Source organism: Tursiops truncatus, chromosome 16, assembly GCF_011762595.2.
Source record: "Tursiops truncatus isolate mTurTru1 chromosome 16, mTurTru1.mat.Y, whole genome shotgun sequence".
NCBI lineage: Eukaryota > Metazoa > Chordata > Mammalia > Artiodactyla > Delphinidae > Tursiops > Tursiops truncatus.
Window position 1 is genome coordinate 47577614 of NC_047049.1, and position 22298 is coordinate 47599911.

The window sequence follows — 22298 nt, forward strand, 5'->3', positions numbered from 1 at the left end:
CCCACCACGACTGCACACACAAGGCATTTTCCCCAGAAGGAGGAATGGAGGCTGGGTGGCCAGACACAGACAGATCACGGCACATTGTAACAAACTGAGTATATTTGACAGTGGGGAGAAGGGCCCATAGAGAGGGAGTGCATGAAGAACAGGAAAGAGTGGGAATCACTGCTGGCGTAAGGTCCCCAGTGGGATCCTGAATGTGGTAAACAGGAGTCAGGTGATTTCTGTGTGTAACCAGAGGGCAAGAAAAAATGATGGGGTAGTACCTAGGTGGGGCACTAGGTTTGGAAATGGAAGTTCGTTGATCTCTGTTTTCTTGTCTGATGGTTCTGTTTTCTCTGTGTAATAAAATGCAAGATCACGTGCTGAGACAGACAGGGGAAGATGGAAAGGTTGGAGGGGCAAGGAGGGAGGAGGAGATTTGAAATAGTTGTTGCAGAAAGTGGAAGAGACTACTGGCCAAAGAAATGCCATAGAAGATCACCAAGAAATATTGGGGGCCACGCAAGTTTGGAACCAGAAATCATAAAGAAAGAATCTTCATCAATGAAAAACAAGTTTTAGTTAAGACTCACAGTTATGAGAGAATTAGAGAGTTAAACTTTAAAAGGTGCTTTTGGGACTTCCTTGGATGTCCAGTGGTTAACACTCTGCACTTCCAATGCAGGGGGTGTGGGTTCAATCCCTGGTCTAGGAACTAAGATCCCACATGCCAGGTGGTGTGGCCAAAAGATAAGAATGAATGAATGAATGAATGAATGAATGAATAAATAAATAAAAGGTGCTTTTGACACATCCCCACTTAACCAACTTGTGGAACGAGTCAAGGTCCTCATTCCTTCAGTAAAGACGGTGAGCAAAGCCTTCTGGATGCTGGTAGCCAGGAGGACACACTTTAGCTGGCTGGGCACCTCTGCTCTCCCAGCTGAGTTGCTGGCTTACCAAGAGTCAGTTGAGTTTGTATCCAAACTTACTTATTCCAACCATATGTGTTATCATTATTCAAGGTAATTAAACAGCACATGAACCCATGGAATATGAATATGAAAAGAAAGTTTTGTTCCTGTGAAAACTGGGTTAAATGCTCTGGAAAGCGAGTCATCAAAACTGCTGCCAGTTAAGTGTGGGAAAGGCAACTTGAAAAAGCATAAGAAGAAAGTCATAACATCTAGACAAATTCTGAATCAGACTGCTCCCCATATGTCTCTGAGTTAACTTGCCTATTAACCAATCATTGATCAGAACTGAACCCTGAGTAAAAGGGCTAATGTTTAGGCAAAGAAGAGAACTTACTGAATCTAGCTTCAAGCATTGCAAAATTCAAAGGCTCTGTCTCTCGCACTCCTTCCCTCTGATCCCCTCTGGGTTAGAGTCATTCTTACCTGGGCTCTCTCCTCTTGGGAAACAAGGGTTGCCGGCAGCCCCAAATCTACATCCTCATGTCTCTGGATCCACAAATCAAATCTTACCCTGCTTGACAATCCTGGGCCAGGGGGGAGGGAGTTCTTCGATTGGCCAGCGTGTGTCGTGTGTCGTGTGCTACTCCCGGGAGGGTGGGGACATTGTGCTATGACTGACAGCCCCTCCAGGGTCCCAGAAGGTGGTGAAGATGCAAGATGCTGTTGCCAGACGAAAGGGGAAGTGACACTGAGCTAGCTCAACAGTGACCACTGGGGCAGCAACTCTGGGAGTCTCAGAAAAGGAGACGCTGAAAGTTCAAAGGTGTCGATGTGTCATTGCCTAAGGAAGAGAGAGCTTTGACTAAGTGGAAAGGTATATGCTTGTTTTCCAGACAAAAATATCCCTAGAGTGTGAGAGACTCTTCTAGCCATAAGATCCATGAGTGAAAAGAACCTCCTGGAGAGAGAAGACTCCCTGGGACCTGGCATCTAATAGATGCTTGCTGAAGGAACAAAGGAAGGAAGGAAAAGAGGGAGGGAGGAAGGGTTGAAAGGTAGTTTACCCAGGAGTACCTATTACCACCTCAGTTTACTCCACAAAAATTTTACTGAGTCCCTGATAAGTGCCAGTCCTCAAGGCCTCTGTGATGGGAGATTCGGGGACAGCAATGACAGACACACAGACAGACAATTAGATCATGGTGATTAAAGGAGGCGGAAGGGGCTGGGGCACAACAGGAGAGAGCCTATAAATAGACCTCTGTTGCTTTTTGCTCCCCGCCATCCATCCCCCCATTTCATTTGGAGGATCACCCCAAGACCGAGATTGCTGGTCATCCCCCAATATTTATTCTCCCTTTCTATAGTAATAGAACTCCTCTAGCCAAGAACATGACTACCCAGAATAAAAGCCACATTTCCCAGACACGGTGCTACGAGGCCTGCCAAGGGCCTAGGTTGTGTCCAGTGGGATGTTAGCAGAAGTGATGGAGTGCCATTTCTAGGTCATGCCCTTCAGAAAGAATGTGCCTTGGGACTTCCCTGGTGGCACAGTGGTTAAGACTCTGCGCTCCCAATGCAGGGGGCCCAGGTTCAATCCCTGGTCAGGGAACTACATCCCACATGCATGCCACAACTCAGAGTTCGCATGCCACAACTAAGGAGCCCGCCTGCCGCAACTAAGCCGGTGCAACCAAATAAATAAATATTAAAAAAAAAAAAAAGAATGTGCCTCGCCCTTTCCCTCCTCACTGGATGGGATGAAGTCATGGCATTAAGCCAGTCTGTACCATTCAGATGAGGGCAGGGCCCTAGGGATGTCAGAGCAGCAAGCTAGAAGGGGCCTAAATCCCAACACTGTGCATGGCCTATCAGTCCTGGACTATCTATGACCGAGTATCACATGAAAGAGAAATTAACCTCTAGCCTATTTGAGCCACTCTTTGGGGTGCGGGCTGTCTTGCAGAAAGAAAGCTTATCTATTCATTAACAACAATTTTGACCTGGAAGGGAAGTGCTGCGGGTAACAAAACTTAAAATATGTTCTAAATGCATATTATTGCAGGCTGGAAAGCCGGAAACCCATGTTATGCCACACGAAAGCAGTTAATAAACTGATTCCTCCAGTGCCTTGGAAAGTCATCTGTAGCTCTAGGGAAATGGTTGAAAATTTCAGGATGTTGAGGTTTGCGGGCTGCTTCTTGCCACTCTCAACAAAGTCCTACATGAGCCAGAAGGATCTGGATAGAGGTGGCAGCGTGCAGGCAGAGATGGGGGTTGGTGTGCTAGGAGCAGCTCTCTTTGCCTATTGGCTACAACCTAAACTGAAAAGGTTTTCAGGTTGAAAAATCCTACTGCTTCTATAGCGCAAACTGAGGCAGATATAGGAGATGTTTCTGAAGAAGTGGTATTGGCAAGAGGCAAGACCATGGACCCCTGTCTTTCTCAAGTACTTTCAGTGAAAGGTTCTCAGTGTGACAGTGACAGCCAGCTCACTGGCAAAGACCAGGTGGGGGATATTGCCTTCCAATCCAAGCTGAATGTTTTCACTGGTCTCAAGTCGAGAGGGTGGTGAACAGGTATATCATATAGGCTCATAAATAAAAGACCAGAGTTTTAAATTCTCTTACATGCCCAAAACTAAGATTTTGAGGGACATGTGTTTCCCAAAAAACCACAAGCCCGGCCAGCACCAGCCTGCATTGTTGACTCAAAGCAATGAACCCCAACTCATGAAACCCACACCAGCAGGAAGTGGGCTGAAAAGCTATGCAGCCCCAAGAGGGGTGCACCTTCGATGCCCACTTCAGATGTGGCCACAGAAGAGAGTGAACAAAGTGGGGAACAGTCCTGGAGAGAGGACCTTCATCCAAGGAATTTGCTCCATACCCTGGGATTCTTTGCTATTTCTGCGCACCAAGATTTGATGACAGCAGCCAACCAGTGGCTGCAGGCGTTTCCATTTTCCCTTCTTCTGGACAGGGGTTCCTACTGTGTTATACTGTTCTAATGTACTGTTGTATGTTGGGTGTGATGAGGCAGCTAACTTGTGTATGCTGGGCACTGCACCACGAAGAACTACATCCAGACCCCACACTGCAGGCTGTCCATGCCCAGATCCCAGGCTGGGAGCTGGGTACAGGCACTGGATGGAACTTGGGGGTTGTCTTCCCCCGGGGGAGGACATTTGAAGCTTTGGGAGAATGGAGCACACAGACATTTGGTTGGCCAAAGGGACAGACTGGAAATGAGACTGCTAACTGGCCCCTAATGGTCATGATCTCCTTCTTCTATCTGGGGACATGGAAATCCAGGGGGAAAAAAAGACAATATTTCATTATCTTCCTGAAAGCTATGTTTGGCCAAGTAACTGACCAGTAGGACTGAAGTGCGGAGAGGCAATGCCTGTGACCAGAAGGGGTGAACCCTCCTCTTTCTCTTTTCTGTTCCCACTGGCTGGGTGGTAGAGATGGTGAAACATCTCATACCACACAGATACCTAATACCTAGGGCTAGTGAAGCAACAAGATAGGAAAACACCTGGGCTCCCAGGCTGCTTACCTACACACAGGTAAGAGAGAAAGAAACTTCTATCTTGCTTAAGCCAATCTCACCTGAAGTTTCCCTTCCAGCTGTTCAACCTGTATGTTACAAATTACTCACCCTCTCCTCTCCTCCATGCCCATGTGCTTTGGGTGGGTCTCAGGAGGAAGAGCATATGACGAGGCCTAAGCCAATCACTGCATCACATTACCCTGGCCGCAGAGGTTGTTCAGGATAATAGGTCTGTGTCCCACTTAGCGCCAATGACATACATAAAGAATTTCTCTAGGAGTCTTGAGAAAGAAACTCACTCACTGGGACTTCCCTGGTGGCGCAGTGGTTAAGAATCCACCTGCCAATGCAGGGGACACGGGAGTCCTCAGGAACAAGCAAAACAGATCCAGAAATATCCATTACTGCATTGCTTCCTTCCTGGAGCTAAGTGCACCATCTAACCTCTTGACTTCCTCTTTTCCACTCTTTCTACCAACAAGAGACCTCTACTGACGCAGAATTCCTGCTGCTTGGACACCTTGAATCACCAAGGCCCCAGCTCCTCCTGGTGGCATCTCTTAATGCATCCTTGCGTCTTCCTCTGCAGCTAGCTGCCTTGCTCCTGCCATCTTTCCAAACTCCCAGTTCAAACAAGAGGAATCTGATGGACATATGTGATCTTTAATGCCAAAGAAAAGCTCACAAGTCCTGCCCAGCCGATGAACTCAGCACTTTAGACCATGTGGCCCTCTCCCACCCAATGGCCACATGGTCTAAAACATGTCCACCTACTTAGCTGTCCCCTCTGCTAGGGCTGTGGGCATAGCAGGTGCCACCAGTGATGTATTGTACTTCTACATAGAAGTACATTAGCCAGGGCTTCCCTGGTGGCGCAGTGGTTAAGAATCTGCCTGCCATGCAGGGGACACGGGTTCGAGCACTGGTCTGGGAATATCCCACATGCCGCAGAGCAACTAAGCCCGTGCACCACAACTACTGAGCCTGCACTGAGCCTGTGCTCTAAAGCCCGCGCGCCACAACTACTGAAGCCCGCGCACCTAGAGCCCATGCTCTGCAACAACAAAAGCCACCACAGTGGGACGCTCACTCGCAGCAACGAAGACACAATGCAGCCAATAAATAAATAAATAAAATATAAAATATATTTTTTAAAAAAAGAAGTGTATTAGCCAGTGTACTCTTTGGACTTCGAGAGGCAAAAACCCAACTCAAATTGGGTGAAGCACCAAAGGACTTTTCTTTGGCTCTTGTAAGGCAAGAGTCCAAAATCAGGTTTGGCTGAATCCAGAGGCTTAAATGATGTCAGCAGAACCTGGCACCTCGGAGCTTCCCTGGTGGTGCACTGTTTAAGAATCCGCCTGTCAACGCAGGGGACATGGGTTCCAGCTCTGGTCTGGGAAGATCCCATATGCTGCAGAGCAACTAAGCCCCAAGTGCCACAACTACTGAGCCTGTGCTCTAGAGCCCACAAGCCACAGCTACTGAGCCCATGTGCCACAACTACTGAAGCCCGCGCGCCTAGAGCCCATGCTCTGCAACAAGAGAAGCCACCACAATGAAAAGCCCGTGCACCGCAACAAAGAGTAGCCCCCGCTCACTGCAACTAGAGAAAGCCTGTGAGCAGCAACAAAGACCCAATGCAGCCAAAAATAAATAAATAAATTTATTTAAAAAAAAAAAAAGAACCTGGCACCTCTTCGTCTCTTTTAGCTCGACTTTCCATACGTTGTTAACTCAGCAGCTCCCGGATTAGATCCTCACAGCTCTAAGTCCATGGAAAAGAGTTTTAGGAATTGAGAATAATGTCAAATTATTGTAATAGCTATTATTTTTATTATCACTCCCAACAGTTCCCCTTAAATTCTAAGTCTGAGTCATAATAAACTAACATGAGTCACTGCCCAGCTCTTCACGCATCACCATGGCCTAAGGAATGCAATGTTCTGACTGGCCAGGTCTGGATCAAGCTCTAGAGTCAAGGAGAAGTCAGCCGACCCTAAGAATAGAGGTCTGAGAACAGAGGAGAACACATGGATTTTGTCACCAGAAGAAGCAAGAATTGATTCTGGACAGGCAAAAACACCAAATATCCATTGCAAGCTGCACCTTTGGCCACACGACATCCACTCCTATCCTTCCTCCCCATAAACATACTTGTTAAAATATTCTTGCTTAAGATAATGAATGCAATTTTACCATAGGCCACCGAAACTCTACTCATATCCACTGCAACAGAAGACCACAGGGGACCTAGATTCTCAATCAGTGACTGCCTCCAGCTCCAGGTCCATAATCTCTGGGTGATGTGCAATGCTTTCAGGGAGCCCAGAAAGAACTGTACTAAGTGAGGCTCTGAGGACTAGAGAGCAGAACCTAATGGATGATCTCTTTAGCATGCAGGCGAATCAATTCCAATCAGTTTCCAATTCATCTGGATTATTCCACTCAAGATGCAGGTTTCAGACTGAAAGCATCTGATTGACCTAATCTGCATCCCATACCCAAACCCCCCTTGACCAGGACAGAGTGCATCTGATGGAAGAGGGAACATGGTTTCTGTTATTCTATGAGGGAAGCAGGTATACATGGCAGATCCTCACCACATCTATTTCTAAGACTTGACAAAGAGATAGAGACACTGCTGAAGAGCTAGCTGGTGGGAGGGTGGCTGAGTCAGCGGGCTCAGATGTGGCATCAATGGCTGCTCCAGATATGCAAGCATCCCTCATGCCTGAGAACCTATGGACTCAATTCTTTTTATGAGGCCACTAAAACAGCCCTTGCTCTGGGGAAACTGGGACATTGTTTGTGCCAGTTCAGGCCAGGGTGTCGGTTCCTTGCTGATCCTATCATTATATTGCCTGAGGACCAAATGATGGACACTGCTGATTGCTTACCTGTGTCAGGATAGGCTAGGTTACGTGGCGATAGCAAACCTCGTGAAAATATCAGTGTCTTAACTAAACAAAGGCCTATTTCTCTCTCTTGCTTTATGTCCATCATAAGTTGGCAAGAGAGCTCTGTTCCTCATGGTTCCTCAGGAACCCAGGCAGCTGGAGGCTTCTTGACATATGCTTTCACAGGCACCACGTCGATGGAAAATGATGGGGAATCACGCACCAACTCTTAAAGCTTCCACTACAAAGTGGTATGTGTCACTTCTGCTCATATTTATTTCATTGGCCAAAGTAAATCACACATCCATGCCTAAGCCCCAAGCGGAGGTTTGTACCACCTGCAGGAAAAAAGGAAAGCCAACTGCACTGGCCAGGTACACACACAGCACTAATGACAAACACTACCCAAGTTCTCTCTTCTTCTTTCTTCCTAACAGAGTCACAGTTTTATCCAGGATGACAATGTGCCCAGCTAAATATACATTTCCTAGTTTCCTTTGTAACTAGGAGTAGCCCTGTGACCTCATGCTGACCAATGAGATATAAGAGGGAATCATCAGTAAGGAAAGCTAGATGTGATGTCCTAAGATGCAGCAGTCATGCTGTGACCGTAAAGACAGAGCTACACAATAAGGAAGTTAAAGGAGGGGAATGAGGGAGCCTAGAATCTTAATGAAATCCTTGAGTGGCTGCCTTTCCCTAGGCTGCCGATCTCTGGGCTGCTTGTTACCCAAGAACAGTAAATGCTTATCTCTTTTATCCACTGATAGTCGGGTCGTACAGTGTTTGCATTCAAATACTTACCTTATTATTTATCTTCTCTGTGTTTGAAGTTTCTCACTGTGGGTCTTTAACATACAGATGATTCATGGTACAAGGAAAAGAACACGGACTTGGGATCACTCAACACTGGCTTCAAATCTAGGCTTGACCAATTTCTAATTATGTGTGCTTGGGTGGATAACTAAAGATACATAACTAAGGTTCTTTGAGCCTTAATTTCCTTATAATTACAAAATGGGAACAAAAACCCTGTGACACGGACAGCCATCTCTGAAGTCCCTCGCCCACCTCCCACTGTAAGACTGAAAAGTCAGTTACCTGCTTTTTTCGTCTCCCTTGAAACCAGCATGGCTGTGTGTGGGTCTTGCCCATGAGGTATGAGTCAACATGCTCAGGGCTTTCTGATGGAAGGGGAGAAGTGAGTGAGGAAAGAAGCACTTATCCCACCCATGTCCTCTTCCTTCTTTTTCTGCCTTTGAACTTGGTGATAGAGAACACCACGCTTGGTGCTATAGTAGCAATGTTGCAACTTTAAGCTGACACATGCTGAGATGGCAGAGCAGAAAGACACAAGGAGCCTGAGTCTTTGATGATACGCTTAGCCGCACCAAATCTGAGGCCATCTAGCTCCAATTTCTTGTTAAGTAATACTATATTTCACCAATTCTAAGATCCACATTCATTGTCACATGTAATACCTCTAAAATCAAGTCACATCTCACAAACAATTTGATAATAAAGAATTGCTTCAGGGCTTCCCTGGTGGCGCAGTGGTTGAGAGTCTGCCTGCCGATGCAGGGGACATGGGTTCATGCCCCGGTCCGGGAAGATCCCACATGCTGCGGAGCGGCTGGGCCCGTGAGCCATGGCCACTGAGCCTGCGCGTCCGGAGCCTGTGCTCTGCAACGGGAGAGGCCACAACAGTGAGAGGCCCGTGTACCACACACAAAAAAAATTGCTTCATAGTTTGATAGCATTTTTTTCTTATGCAAAGAAGGTAGTGTACTAATGATACATTTCATAATCAGTGGCATCTTCAAGTTAATAAAATATGGTAACCAATCTCCTTATGGTTTAAGCCACATTTAGTCAGGTTTTCTGTAAGCTGTAGCCAAAATAATTCCTAACTGATAAAAAAAAATACATACTATAACATAAAAATCAAACTTATGGTCACCAAAGGAGAAAGAGTTGGGGGAGGGATGAATTAGGAGTTTGGGATTAACGGGTACACACTACTATATGTAAAATAGATAAACAAGGACCTACCATGTAGCACAACGAACTATATTCAATATATTGTAATAACCTATAATGGAAAAGAATCTGAAAAAAAAAAATATATATATATAAACTGAATCACTTTGCTGTACATCTGAAACTAACACAATGTTGTAAGTCAACTACACTTCAATAAAAAGTTGTTTGTTTTGAAAAGAAGAAAACTTCATAATCTAAAAAATAAATACCTACTATAGAGGGTGGTTATGAAGAATGAATGAATAAAATAATGTAAGTAAAGTATGTACTTTGTGTAGACAGTTTTCAAGGGATGGTATTTGGTCAGCGGCTCAATATATATATATATTTTTTATTAGAGTATAATTGCTTTACAATGTTGTGTTAGTTTCTGCTGTACAATGAAGTGAATCAGCTATATGTACACATATATCCCCTCCCTCTTGGACCTCCCTCCCATCGCTCCCACCCTACCCATCTAGGTCATCACACAGCACCGAGCTGAGCTCCCTGTGCTCTACTGCAGGTTCCCACTAGCTATCTATTTTACACATGGTAGTGTATTTATGTCAACCCTAATCTCCCAAATCATCCCACCCTCCCCTTCCCCCTCTGTGTCCACATGTCCATTCTTTATGTCTGCGTGGGTCATTTGTAGAGATGTGGCTCAAAATCTTTTTATATAAATTCTTTTTTTCTACCATGTCCAACAGTAAACACACATACACTCACCTAAGAGGGGTAGATGCCCAGAAAATAAGGCCAGGTAAACAAACTCTGAGTTACAAGTTTGGCCCACGGAGAACTCAAAGCGGGTGGCAATCTTGTATCATTTGAGATTCTTGATTACAAATGGCAGATACCCACCCAAACTTGCTTAAGTACAAATGGGAATTTGTAGACTCACCTAAGAGAAAAGTTCAACAGTGTTCTGGCTTCAGACATGGTCTGATTCAACTGTCACCAGGACCCAATATTTCTCTCCCTCTGATCTCTGGTCACCACAACTCCAAGATGATCCTGTTCTCATCGGGCTCTTTTCTAATCATGCAAGATTCCTGCATTATATTCAAGGCCTTCAGGAAGAGCACCTGTCTCTCTCCCACCATTGTGAGGAAAAATGGGGTTACATCTCATTGGCCCTGATCAGCCCTGTGCCTGTGTCTTTCTGAACCCATCACTGCACCCAGGAGAGGGAACTGCAGAGGAATCAAGGCCAGCTCCAAAACAGAGGGTGGGGTCAACCACACCTGAGCCATCAGCACTGAGACAACACACACAGGGTACCATTTTAGCAGAAGAAGGATGAAGGATGCTGTGTTACAACAACCCCAGGTATCCTCCCTGAGCCTTTTTCTCTCTTTCCCCTAAATCCACTACCAGCACCCAGGTGCTGGAGCTTGGAGCTTTACCACTCCCACAACAATCAAGGCTGGTCCAGGGACTTCCCTGGTGGTGCAGTGGTTAAGAATCCGCCTGCCAATGCACGGGACACGGGTTTGAACCCTGGTCCGGGAAGATCCCACATGCCGCGGAGCAACTAAGCCCTTGCGCCACAACCGCTGAGCCTGCTCTCTAGAGGCCGCGTGCCACAACTACTGAAGCCCGCGCACCTAGAGCCCATGCTCTGCAACAAGAGAAGCCACTGCAATGAGAAGCCCGTGCACCGCAACGAAGAGTAGCCCCCGCTCGCCGCAAACTAGAGAAAGCCTGCGTGCAGCAATGAAGACTCAACGCAGCTAAAAATAAATAAATTAAATTAATTAATTAAAAAAAAATTAAGGCTGGTCCAGGGAAGACCAAAGTCAGCCAGTAAGGAGAAGTGGCAAGACGATCCACCCGGGGCCACAGCTGCAAGGTTTGTGAAGCAGGAGAAAGGATGCAGCTCTTCAAAGGTGAGCCCTGCTCAGCTCCCCACTCTAGTCTCACCAAAGTAATCAACAAAAGAATGATTGTGTTTCAGTCAACTCTTGCTGCCTACAGAATCTCTTGGGCAGTAAGCATTTATACCACCCTTCCATGTCTGCGCCTTGGCTGGGGTAGGTTGGCATAAGCTGACCTAATTGATTCCAGGCTCCCAGACCGGTTTGGATCTGCTCCACAGATCTCTCATCAGTCTGGAACCAGCAGCTCCCTGGGTCGTGCTCTTCTCACCTCAATGGCGGAAGCACAAGAGAGCAAGGCAAGTCCAGCCTTTGCTCGCCTCATCTCCGCTAACGTGCTATTGGCCCAAGCAAGTAACAAGGCCAAGCTGAAGGTCAAGTAGAAGGGAGGTGAGTTTCCCCACTGTGTGCAAGAATGAGGAAGTACAATTCCAATACAGGGAAAAGAGGACTTGGGACGGATAATTTAATCTGCCACAGAAGGTACCCAAAGAATAACCTTCCCCACAGGCTCAGCACTTTTACTGATTTGCTCTTTATAGTGAACGCTCAGCCTTGAGCCCTAAAGTCCAATAAGATGGCCTTGTCCCTCATCACATGATCCATTTGGAGGGGGGAAAGGAGTAAGATATGAGAGAGCCCTGAGCTCTCTATGGAGGCCACACCTGGAATGGAGCAACATTCAACAGAGATTTCTTCTCTTCTGTCCACTGCCCTCATGCCCTCAACAGTCTTGATTTGAAACTGAGCAGGAATCTGTGGGGCCCTCCTGGGTATAAAAGCCTTTCTGTGCTCCCCATTTCTTTCTTTCTTTTTTTTTTTTTGGCTGCATGGGGTCTTAGTTGCAGCATGTAGGATCTTTAGTGGTGGCATGGCATGTGGACTCTTAGTTGCGGCGTGTGGACTCTTAGTTGCGGCATGCGGACGCTTAGTTGCGGCATGCATGCAGGATCTAGTTCCCGGACCAGGGATTGAACCCAGGCCCCCTGTATTGGGAGCATGGAGAGTCTTACCCACTGCAGAACCAGGGAAGTCCCCCCCCCATTTCTTGCTTGTAGGAAAAAGACCCTCCCTGAGTTCCAAAGAGCAGATTCTAACAGTTACTAATTAGGAAAATGAGGGAATGCAGAAACAAATTCCTGCAGTCAAGAAACAATAGTGCAGGGACTTCCCTGGCGGTCCAGTGGTTGAGACTTCGCCTTCCAATGCAGGGGGTGCGGGTTCGATGCCTGGTCAGGGAGCTAGGATCCCACATGCCTTGTGGCCAGGGAACCAAAACATAAAACAGAGGCAATGTTGTAATGAATTCAATAAAGACTTTGGAAATGGTCCACATCAAAAAAAAAAAATCTATAAAAAAAAAAAGAAACACTAGTGCAGCCTTGGGGCAGGGTCCTGGTTCCTCCTTGGGGAGGGTGGGGGATATGAATAGCAATTTGATACAAATCTTTGAGTTCTTCTACAGGAACTAAGGCTCCCACCCAAGTGGAGGATGGTGACTACATGCTGAGCGTAAGCACTTGGACCCCAGACTGGTCAGAACTAGATAGAAAGCTGATGACTGAGATTCCTGGAACATTCCTGGAACCCTGTTAGCTCACCACCAGCAAGTCAGTAGAAAGTCACATACCCTGCAGCCCTCCCCCAAATTTGCTTTTAAAACTCTTTCCTGAAACCCATCGAGGACGTTAGGCTTTTTGAGCCAGTTCTCCTTGCCTGGCCCTTGCAATAAACCTTTCTCTGCTCCAAACTCCAACATCTCAGCTTGTTTGGCCTCACTGTGCATTGGGCACACAAACTTGGGTTCAACAACAGATTCAGTCTTCAGAAAAGCCCGGCCCAGGTAATACATCTGAAAACCTGAGCTAGAGTTAAGTCTTCCCATCTCCCATAGCCAGGGCCAGCCTCAGGCAACCCCCTGATCTCTGAGACAGTGTTGTGGTCAGCATCTTCTACTCTCTCACCTTGCCTACTGCAGCCTTCTGAGGTCAGAGCATAAGGAGAGAGGAAAGGAAGAGGTAGGGAACGTCCTTTCTTTTCTTTTTTTTTTTTTTTTTGCGGTACACGGGCCTCTCACTGTTGTGGCCTCTCCCGTTGCGGAGCACAGGCTCCGGACGCACAGGCTCAGTGGCCATGGCTCATGGGCCCAGCCACTCTGCGGCATGTGGGATCCTCCCAGACCGGGGCACGAACCCGTGTCCCCTGCATCGGCAGGCGGACTCTCAATGACTGCACCACCAGGGAAGCCCCCAACAAATGAATCAGAAGCCACTTGCTCACTTCTCAGCCGCTAGAAAGTTTCCCTCCTACTTCCTTCTGCTGCAGCCCCATCACCCCAGCTCTTCCGTTCATGTGGCCCACACCCGATCATGGGAATTATGCACACAGCCCGCATCCTGACAAGCCCCAGGAGCCCCAGTGGTAATTCCCTGTCACTCAGACCCACATTCCCACCACAAGTGGCACATCTAGTCCCCGAGATCCACAGCTCTTTGACCCTCATTAGAGGGAGGGCAGCTACTTCCCAACACAGCAGCAGATTGCTCGGGCCTCTGGCTCTCTCTCCACCATCTCAAGCCAGAAGCCACAATTGCCTGTGCGCACCAACCACCAGTTCATTTCCTCCCAAAGCAAGCTCTCAGAGTGGCCCTGTTGGAGCCGAAGCTCCCTGGGCTGGAGGGGAGGGTGTAGCTTCCCCCCTGCCCCGCTTGCCGAGGGTCCCACGTCACAGCCCAGCCTTCCCCAAAGGCATCTCCCAAGTCCTCTCTGTCCTCCACTCTCCCAGCCTTTTCTTTCCCACTATGGGCCAGTCATCTAGCTGGTTCTCAGCCGCCTTTGAAAATCGACATCATAGACTACCCCCACTCTTTGGAGTTCGATTGCTAACTTCTTAGTATCTCAGCCAAAATGTCAATTTAACAACTTGAAATATCAAAAGAAAAAAAATTTTTCCCAGCAGCCCCCTGGAAGATGTCTTCATGGATCTCACTGGCTAAAACACAATCCTATGGCCACCCCTAGCTGCAAAGAGGGCTGGCCAAGTCAGAATGTAGCAAAGGGAGATGTGGGTGTCAGGAATGGCTCAGACCCTCCAGATGCATCCCTGGGGGCCAAGCACACTGCTGCCCCTAACAAAATCTGGGTTCCACTGTGAGCATCAGAGAAGCTGGAGGAAGGGTTGGGGTGGGTGTTGAAGGCTAAGTAGTAAATTAACTGTTGTTTGTCACAAATGGCCCTGGTCGATAAGACCCTACACTCGAGTGGCCAACAATCCTTGGGACAGCTGCCTGGTCAGAGGTGACAATTCAGAAAGGGCAAGCCTTGCATTGATCCCTGATTTCTGCTCTGAGGGGCAGCCTTGGTGGTCAAGGAGCTAGAACAGCTAATCAAACCTGGCCAGCCACTCCCTAGCCTCATCTCCTCAGTGTCCCTCACTTTCCACCTGAGTAAAATGGGAATAAGAGCCTCACAGAGCTTGCTGTCCCCACCTCCCATTCACTTCCTGCCTTGGCTAACAATTAATTAAGAGTCTTAGTTGCAAATATCAGAAATCAACTCATACTGGCTTAAGAAAAAAAAAAAAAAAAGGTAATTTATTGCACCACCCGGGATAAATGGCTGCCGGCACAGCAGGACCAAAAGCAAGACAGCTTCCTCAGGCCTCCCACGCTGCTCTGAGCTCTTGTCTCACACACACTCCTCCACACGGGCGCTCCCAACATCCCCAGACTCAGCTCCTGCAGCTCAACAACTCCCACCAATAAAGGGAGTGATCCCACAAAAATTCCAGGATTGATTCTGATTAGGTCATGACCCCACCCTGAACCTATCGCTGTGGTCTGGGTCATGTGCAAAGCTCCAGAAAAGAAGCAGGGGGGAAAGGGAAGAGATCGGCTTCTATCAGCTACTACGTGGACAAGGAGAGGAGAGAGTCGTTCCCGAGAAAGAAGAGGCAGGACGCCGTTGCCAGGAGAGGAAAAAGGCTGCCAAGCAGGGAACAGGAAGCAGGGAGAACTGGGCAGGGGGACAGAGAACATCCCTGGGAGGCAGGAGTGAGCCGTGGGCCCTGGGCTGCACCCTGGGACCCTGGGTGGTCGTCCATAGGATGGCACACATTTGAAGCCAGCGTGGTGGAGTAGGAGAGAAGGAGGGGACTTCTGACCTGACAAGGACAGATGCTCCCTCCAAGCTCCTCAGCAGAAGGGGTTATGGGAAATTCAGGTTATGGGAAATTTATTAGGGTGGCTGAGGCCACCCTAACAAAACCAGAGAAAAGCGATGATGCTGGTGGGGGAAACCCTTCTCCATCTCACAAAGAGGGACCTGGGGTGACTGGGCTGGAGTTGACATAAATGTCAGAAACACAGTCTTCCACATGTTTCTCAGCGTGTCCTTTATCCTGCTCTGGCCTCTCTGTTCCTAAGTGATGACAGATGACACTCCTTTAGACAGGGCTGATTCCTAAGGTTAATTGAAAGTGGCCTTTTGCGTGAATCATCCATTGCACTGAATTATTAATCACCTGCAGACATTTGCAGGCTTTTAAACACTTGGACTTCCTGCAACCCTCCTTGGAAATGCTTTTTCCAGTGGAAATATGACTTCCTTTTGGCCATGGAAAACAGAAACATTGCCTGCTGCTGTTTCCAGATTTCCCAGCTCCCAGGGGCCCAGTAAGGAGCAAGATCTGAAAACAGGAAGCAGGGCCGGGGCTGCAGGCAGACTCAGAGCCCATTCTTTTCTGCGGAGTTGGCTCCAGGCCAGCCTGGTCTCAGAGCCTCCTCGGGACAGTGGACAGAGGGAGGCTGACCACAGTGCCTGTGGCTGTTGGCCTTGTTCATGGTCATCTCCACAGGAAATGGTGTCCAGGGGCCTTGCATGGGCCCTTCAGCGGGTCAGTGGGGAGGAAGGAATGAGGAGGGCCAGGTGTCAGGTCCAGCTCTACCACTTACTGGGTGGGCCATGGAACCTCTTTGATTTGGTTTCCTCGTCTGAAAAGGTGGTCGCTGCTGGACAGGCTGACACAAGGCAGGGCTCAGTGGGATCATGTACATCAAGCCTGCATCATGGGACTTCCCTGGTGGTCCAGTGGGTAAGGCTCTGCACTCCCAATGCAGGGGGCCTGGGCTCAATCCCTGGCCAGGGAACTAGATCCCGCATGCATGTCACAACTAAGAAGTACACATGCCGCAAGTAAAGATCCCACATGCCACAACAAAGATCCCACATGCCGCAACCTAAGACCTGGAGCAGCCTAAATAAATAAATGTTAAATAAAAAAAAAGCCTGCATCATGATAACCAGAACATAAGGAGCAACAAGGAAGGTGGATTTCCCTCCTGCCATCTGCTCTCATTTTCTAGTGGAAGAAGAAAGACTCAGAACTCAGTGGGCTGGCTGGACATGTAAGGGGCTTGCAGACAGAGCTGGCAAAGTAAGTGTAAGCCCCAGCAGCTGGTGTCCAGGGCTAGGTCAAGGAGCTCCTATCAGACCCCGAAGGGTGAGCCCAAGATGTGTGAGCCATGGACAATGGTGGCAGAAGCCAGGAAGCAGCTCAGCCTGAGGGCACAAGCTCTTCATCCACCATTCAGCACAGCCTTGGCCGGGAGGTAGATATTGGGAACGCTGAGATAAATAAGACATGGCCCTCTGCCTTCACGGAGGTTCTGGTCTGCCAGGGAGAGTGAGCTGGGGTATCAGTCACAGACACAGACTCCTATAAAGCAACATGGTAGCTGCAGGTACAGTGAGGACAAGGAAAGGGTGATGAAGGGCTTCCTGGAGGAGGAGGAGATACTAGAGTCTCATCCTGAAGGATGAGCAGTGAAGAAGGAGAGGGGGCCCCTGGCTATCTCAGGCAGGGAGAGGGCAGCATAATGAAAAGGCCCCTGGTGCATTGGCAGAACTGCCAGAAGTAGTTCCACCAGTCTGGGCCCTGAGCATTGCAGAGGGACGGGGGGATATGGGGTGTCCCGGTGGGTGAGAATGGGGAGAGGAGCCTGGAAGAAATAAGCTGGGGCAGGGGTATAGGATCGAATCTAAACCACAAAGAGAAAGTTGATGAGGGGAGGCATGACGGAGACCTGGGCCAAGTTCTTGATGGTGATGGAGATGGATGGAGGAGGAAGAGGCAGGACTTGGTGACTGCTTGGTTATGAGTGGTGAGGGAAGGAGGCCAGGGAGGAAGATGGCGCCCTGGGAAGGCACAGCGCAGGGCTGGGGGAGGATGGGCAGCTCTGGGCCTGGCACTTCCTGACTGGCCACAGGCATTGCCTTTTCCAGGAGTACCCACTTCCCCACCCCACACCCAGAAGGGCCCCAGGGCAGCTCAGGCCCAACTGTGGAAGTGGCTGGGTATGAATGTGTGCCATGCCCATCAGGGAGGAGTGGTCAGGCAGACAGGACAGTCGCGAGTCAAGGGGGGAGGGGTATGCTGTGGTAATGAGGGGTCATGGCGGCTGGAGGATTGCCATCTGGGGGCACATGGGCCTTGCTAGCTGCCTGGTCCCAGCTTAGGAGCAAGCTGAGAGCTTCGGGCAGCAGGAGGAAGGAGAATATAAAGCATCTCTCCCAGAGGGCTGCCCAGACACTGTGCTCAGCACAACAAAAGTTCCAAAGATGTCCACTCCCTAGTTCCTGGAACCTGGGAATAGGTTACTTTGTAAGGCAAAAGGGACTTTGTAAATATGATTAAGTTAAGCATCTTGAGATGCAACATCACTAATTATTAGAGAAATGCAAATCAAAACTACAATGATGGGGGCTTCCCTGGTGGCGCAGTGGTTAAGAATCCACCTGCCAATGCAGGCGACATGGGTTCAAGCCCTGGTCCAGGAAAATCCCACATGCTGCGCAGCAACTAAGCCCTTGTGTCACAACTACTGAACCTGCACTCTAGAGCCCGAGAATCACAACTACTGAAGCCCGCACACCTAGAGACCACGCTCCACAACAAGAAAAGCCACCACAATGAGAAGCCTGCGCACTGCAATGAAGAGTAGCCCCCGCTCGCCACTAAAGAAAGCCCACACGCAGCAATGATGACCCAATGCAACCAAAAATAAATTAATTAATTTAAAACCATATGGTAATTAATTACCATATGACCCAGCAATCCCACTACTGGGCATATACCCAGAGAAAACCATGATTCAAAAAGACACATGCACCCCAACGTTCACTGCAGCACTATTTACAATAGCCAGGTCCTGAAAGCAACCTAAATGCCCATTAACAGACGAATGGATAAAGAAGATGTGGTACATATATACAATGGAATATTACTCAGCCATAAAAAGGAACGAAAGTGGGTCATTTGTAGAGACATGGATGGACCTAGAGACTGTCATACAGAGTGAAGTAAGTCAGAAAGAGAAAAACAAATATCGTATATTAACGTATATACGTGGAATCTAGAAAAATGGTACAGATGAACCTGTTTGCAAGGCAAAAATAGAGACACAGACGTAGAGAACAAATGTATGGACACCAAGGGGGGAAAAGGGGGATGGGATTGACATATATACGCTAATATGTATAAAATAGATAACTAATGAGAACCTGCTGTATAGCACAGGGAACTCCACTTTGCTGTAGAGTAGAAACTAAAACAACATTGTAAAACAACTATTTCCCAATTTAAAAAAAAAAAAAGGACCTTGAGATGGAGAGATTATCCTGGATTATCTGGGTGGGCCCCATGTAATCACAAAGGTTCTTATAAGAAAGAAGGGGACTTCCCTGGTGGTCCAGCGGTTAAGACTCCACGCTTCCACTGCAGGGGGTGCAGGTTCGATCCCTGGTCGGGGAACTAAGATCCTGCAAGCCATGCAGTGAGGCCAAAAAAAAAAAGAAAGAGGGAGACAGCACCTTTGGTCAATTAATCTGTGACAAAGGAGGCAAGAATATACAATGGAGAAAAGACAGCCTCTTCAATAAGTGATGCTGGGAAAACTGGACGGGTACATGTAAAAGAATGAAATTAGAACATTCTCTAACACCACACACAAAAATAAACTCAGAATGGATCAAGGACTTAAATGTAAGGCTGGACACTATAAAACTCTTAGAGGAAAACACAGGCAGAACACCCTTTGACATTAATTGCAGCAATATCTTTGCAATCCACCTCCTAGAGTAATGAAAATAAAAACAAAAATAAACAAATGGGACCTAATTAAACTCAAAAGCTTTTGCACAGCAAAGGAAACCATAAACAAAACAAAAAGACAACCCACAGAACGGGAGAAAATATTTGCAAACAAACTAACCGACAAGGGTTTAATCTCCAAAGTATACAAACAGCTCATGCAGCTCTATGTCAAAAAAATAAATAAATAAACAACCCAATAAAAAATTGAGCAGAGGGCTTCCCTGGTGGTGCAGTGGTTGAGAGTCCGCCTGCCGATGCAGGGGACACAGGTTCGTGCCCCGGTCCGGGAAGATCCCACATGCACGGAGCGGCTGGGCCCGTGAGCCATGGTCGCTGAGCCTGTGCGTCCGGAGCGTGTGCTCCGCAACGGGAGAGGCCACAACAGTGAGAGGCCCGCGTACTGCAAAAAACAAAACAAAACAAAAAAACAAAAAATTGAGCAGAAGATCTAAATAGACATTTCTCCAAAGAAGACATACAGATGGCCAAAAAGCACATGAAAAAATGCTCAACATCACTAATTATTAGAGAAATGCAAATCAAAACTATGAGGTACCACCTTACACCAGTCAGAATGGCCATCATCAAAAAGTTTACAAACAATAAATGCTGGAGAGAGTGTGGAGAAAAGGGAACCCTCTTACACTGTTTTTGGGAATGTAAATTGGTACAGCTACTATGGAGAACAGTATGGAGGTTCCTTAAAAAACTAAAAATAGAACTACCATATGAACCAGCAATCCCACTCCTGGGCATATACCCTGAGAAAACCATAATTCAAAAAGATACATGCACCCCCATGTTCATTGCAGCACTATTTACAATGGCCAAGACATGGAAGCAACCTAAATGTCCATTGACAGATGAATGGATAAAGAAGATGTGCTACGTATATACCATGGAATACTACTCAGCCATAAAAAAGAATGAAATAATGCCATTTGCAGCAACATGGATAGACCTAGAGATTATCATACTAAGTAAGTCAGGCAGAGAAAGACAAATATGATATCACTCATATGTGGAATCTAATTTTTTTTAAATGATATAAATAAACTTATTTACAAAATAGAAACAGACTCACAGATTTTGAAAACAAACTTATGGTTAACAAAGGGCAAATGTGGGTGGGAGGGATGACTTAGGAGCTTGGGATTAAAATACACACACTATTATATATAACATAGATAACCAACAAGGACCTACTCTATGGCACAGTGAACTCTACTTAATATTCTGTAATAACCAATATGGGAAAAGAATCTGAAAAAGAATTAAAATATGCATATGTGTAACTGAATCACTTTGTTGTACACCTGAAACTAACACAACATTGTAAATCAACTATACTCCAATAAAATTTAAGAAAAAAAGAAAGAAAGGCAGAAAAAGTAGATATGTAGATGACAGGAAGTCAGAGAGATGAGAAAGTGCTGCTGCTGGCTTTGAAGATGAAGGCAGCTTCTAGAAGCTGGGAAAGGTCAGGAAATGGATTTTCCCCAGAAGGGAAGCAGCCCTGCAGGCCCATTTTAGTCTTCTGCCCTCCAGAACTGTAAGGTAATATATTTGTGTTTTTCTTTTTTTTTTTTTTTTTGCGGTACGCGGGCCTCTCACTGTTGTGGCCTCTCCCGTTGCGGAGCACAGGCTCCGGACGCGCAGGCTCAGCGGCCATTGCTCACGGGCCCAGCTGCTCCGCGGCATGTGGGATCTTCCCGGACCGGGGCTCGAACCCGTGTCCCCTGCATCGGCAGGCGGACTCCCAACCACTGCGCCACCAGGGAAACCCATATTTGTGTTTTTTAACCACTAAATTTGTGGTTATTTGTTACAGCAGCAACAGGAAACTAACACAGACATCCAGTTCAGACCTGAGGGGAAAGACGGGGAGGTCTGGGGCCACTAAAGCCCCATTTCCTGAGACACCGCCCCCATCTCCAGCCTGGTGAAAGCAGAGGTCAGGGCCTCAGGTCTTCCAGACACTCCAGCCAATAAGACTGGTCGCGGAGGGAGGGGAAAGGGCAGTGGGGGAAATGCCCTGCCTCTACCTAGCAGGGTGAGGGGGTGGAGTGGAATGAGAGGTCCCACTCCTCCGGGACACTTTCGGGGCCCCATCTTCTCACCACCCCACGCCCATCTAGATCCTGAAAAAGACTGACCACACTTCCTCTGCACTCTAGCGACCAAAGGCTCCCAGACAAACTCCTTCCCCTGAAGGGAGTGGGATCCCTGTTCACCACCCATCCCACCTCAGGTCATTTAGGGCTCAGGCAGGGCGGGGCCTAAGGCACACTGACTGACTGGCGGGCTCTTCACCTTGTCTACCCTGCCTCCTCCTTCCCTTGATAGGCACAGGTGTCACTTGGGAGCAAGGTCCAGGCTCAGGCTCAGGCTCTGTCTTTGGACACAACGTTCAAGACCGTGAAACAACAAGACCGACCCTCCCTCCGCCCACAAATATCTTCCTTTCCTTCCCCACTTATAGATGCTTCGAAGTCTAAGACGCTCCCACAAGAGCTCTCCGCAGGGACGCCGTGCGGGCCCTGGGAGAGTGCTCATCCTCTACGGGGTTGCACGCTGGGTGAGAGCAGGCTGCGGACCAGGAGGGCCTTTACTCCAGCCTCTCCGTCAAGGTTGCGTTCACCAGCCTCCATTGGCGTAGCCCCTGCAGTCTGACAGTAATCACTATAGAAATAGTGACAGTGGGTGGTTAGGACTCCTCGCTTCCACTGCAGGTGACACGTGTTGGATCCCTGGTCGCGGAACTAAGATCCCGAAAGCCTCACGGCTGGGCCAAAAAACAAACAAACAAACAAACAAACAAAGGTTACTGTGGGTGCAGAGTAGGGACGAGGCCTAGGCGAAACCGCCCTCCGTCAGATAATCA

At 47.9% G+C, this 22298-nt stretch overlaps 1 protein-coding gene across 2 annotated transcripts in view; it reads right to left on the bottom strand.

The window, feature by feature from the left end:
• Positions 1–22298, bottom strand: part of GPRIN2 (G protein regulated inducer of neurite outgrowth 2) — a 41716-nt gene that overhangs the window by 14848 nt on the left and 4570 nt on the right. The window lies entirely within an intron of this gene.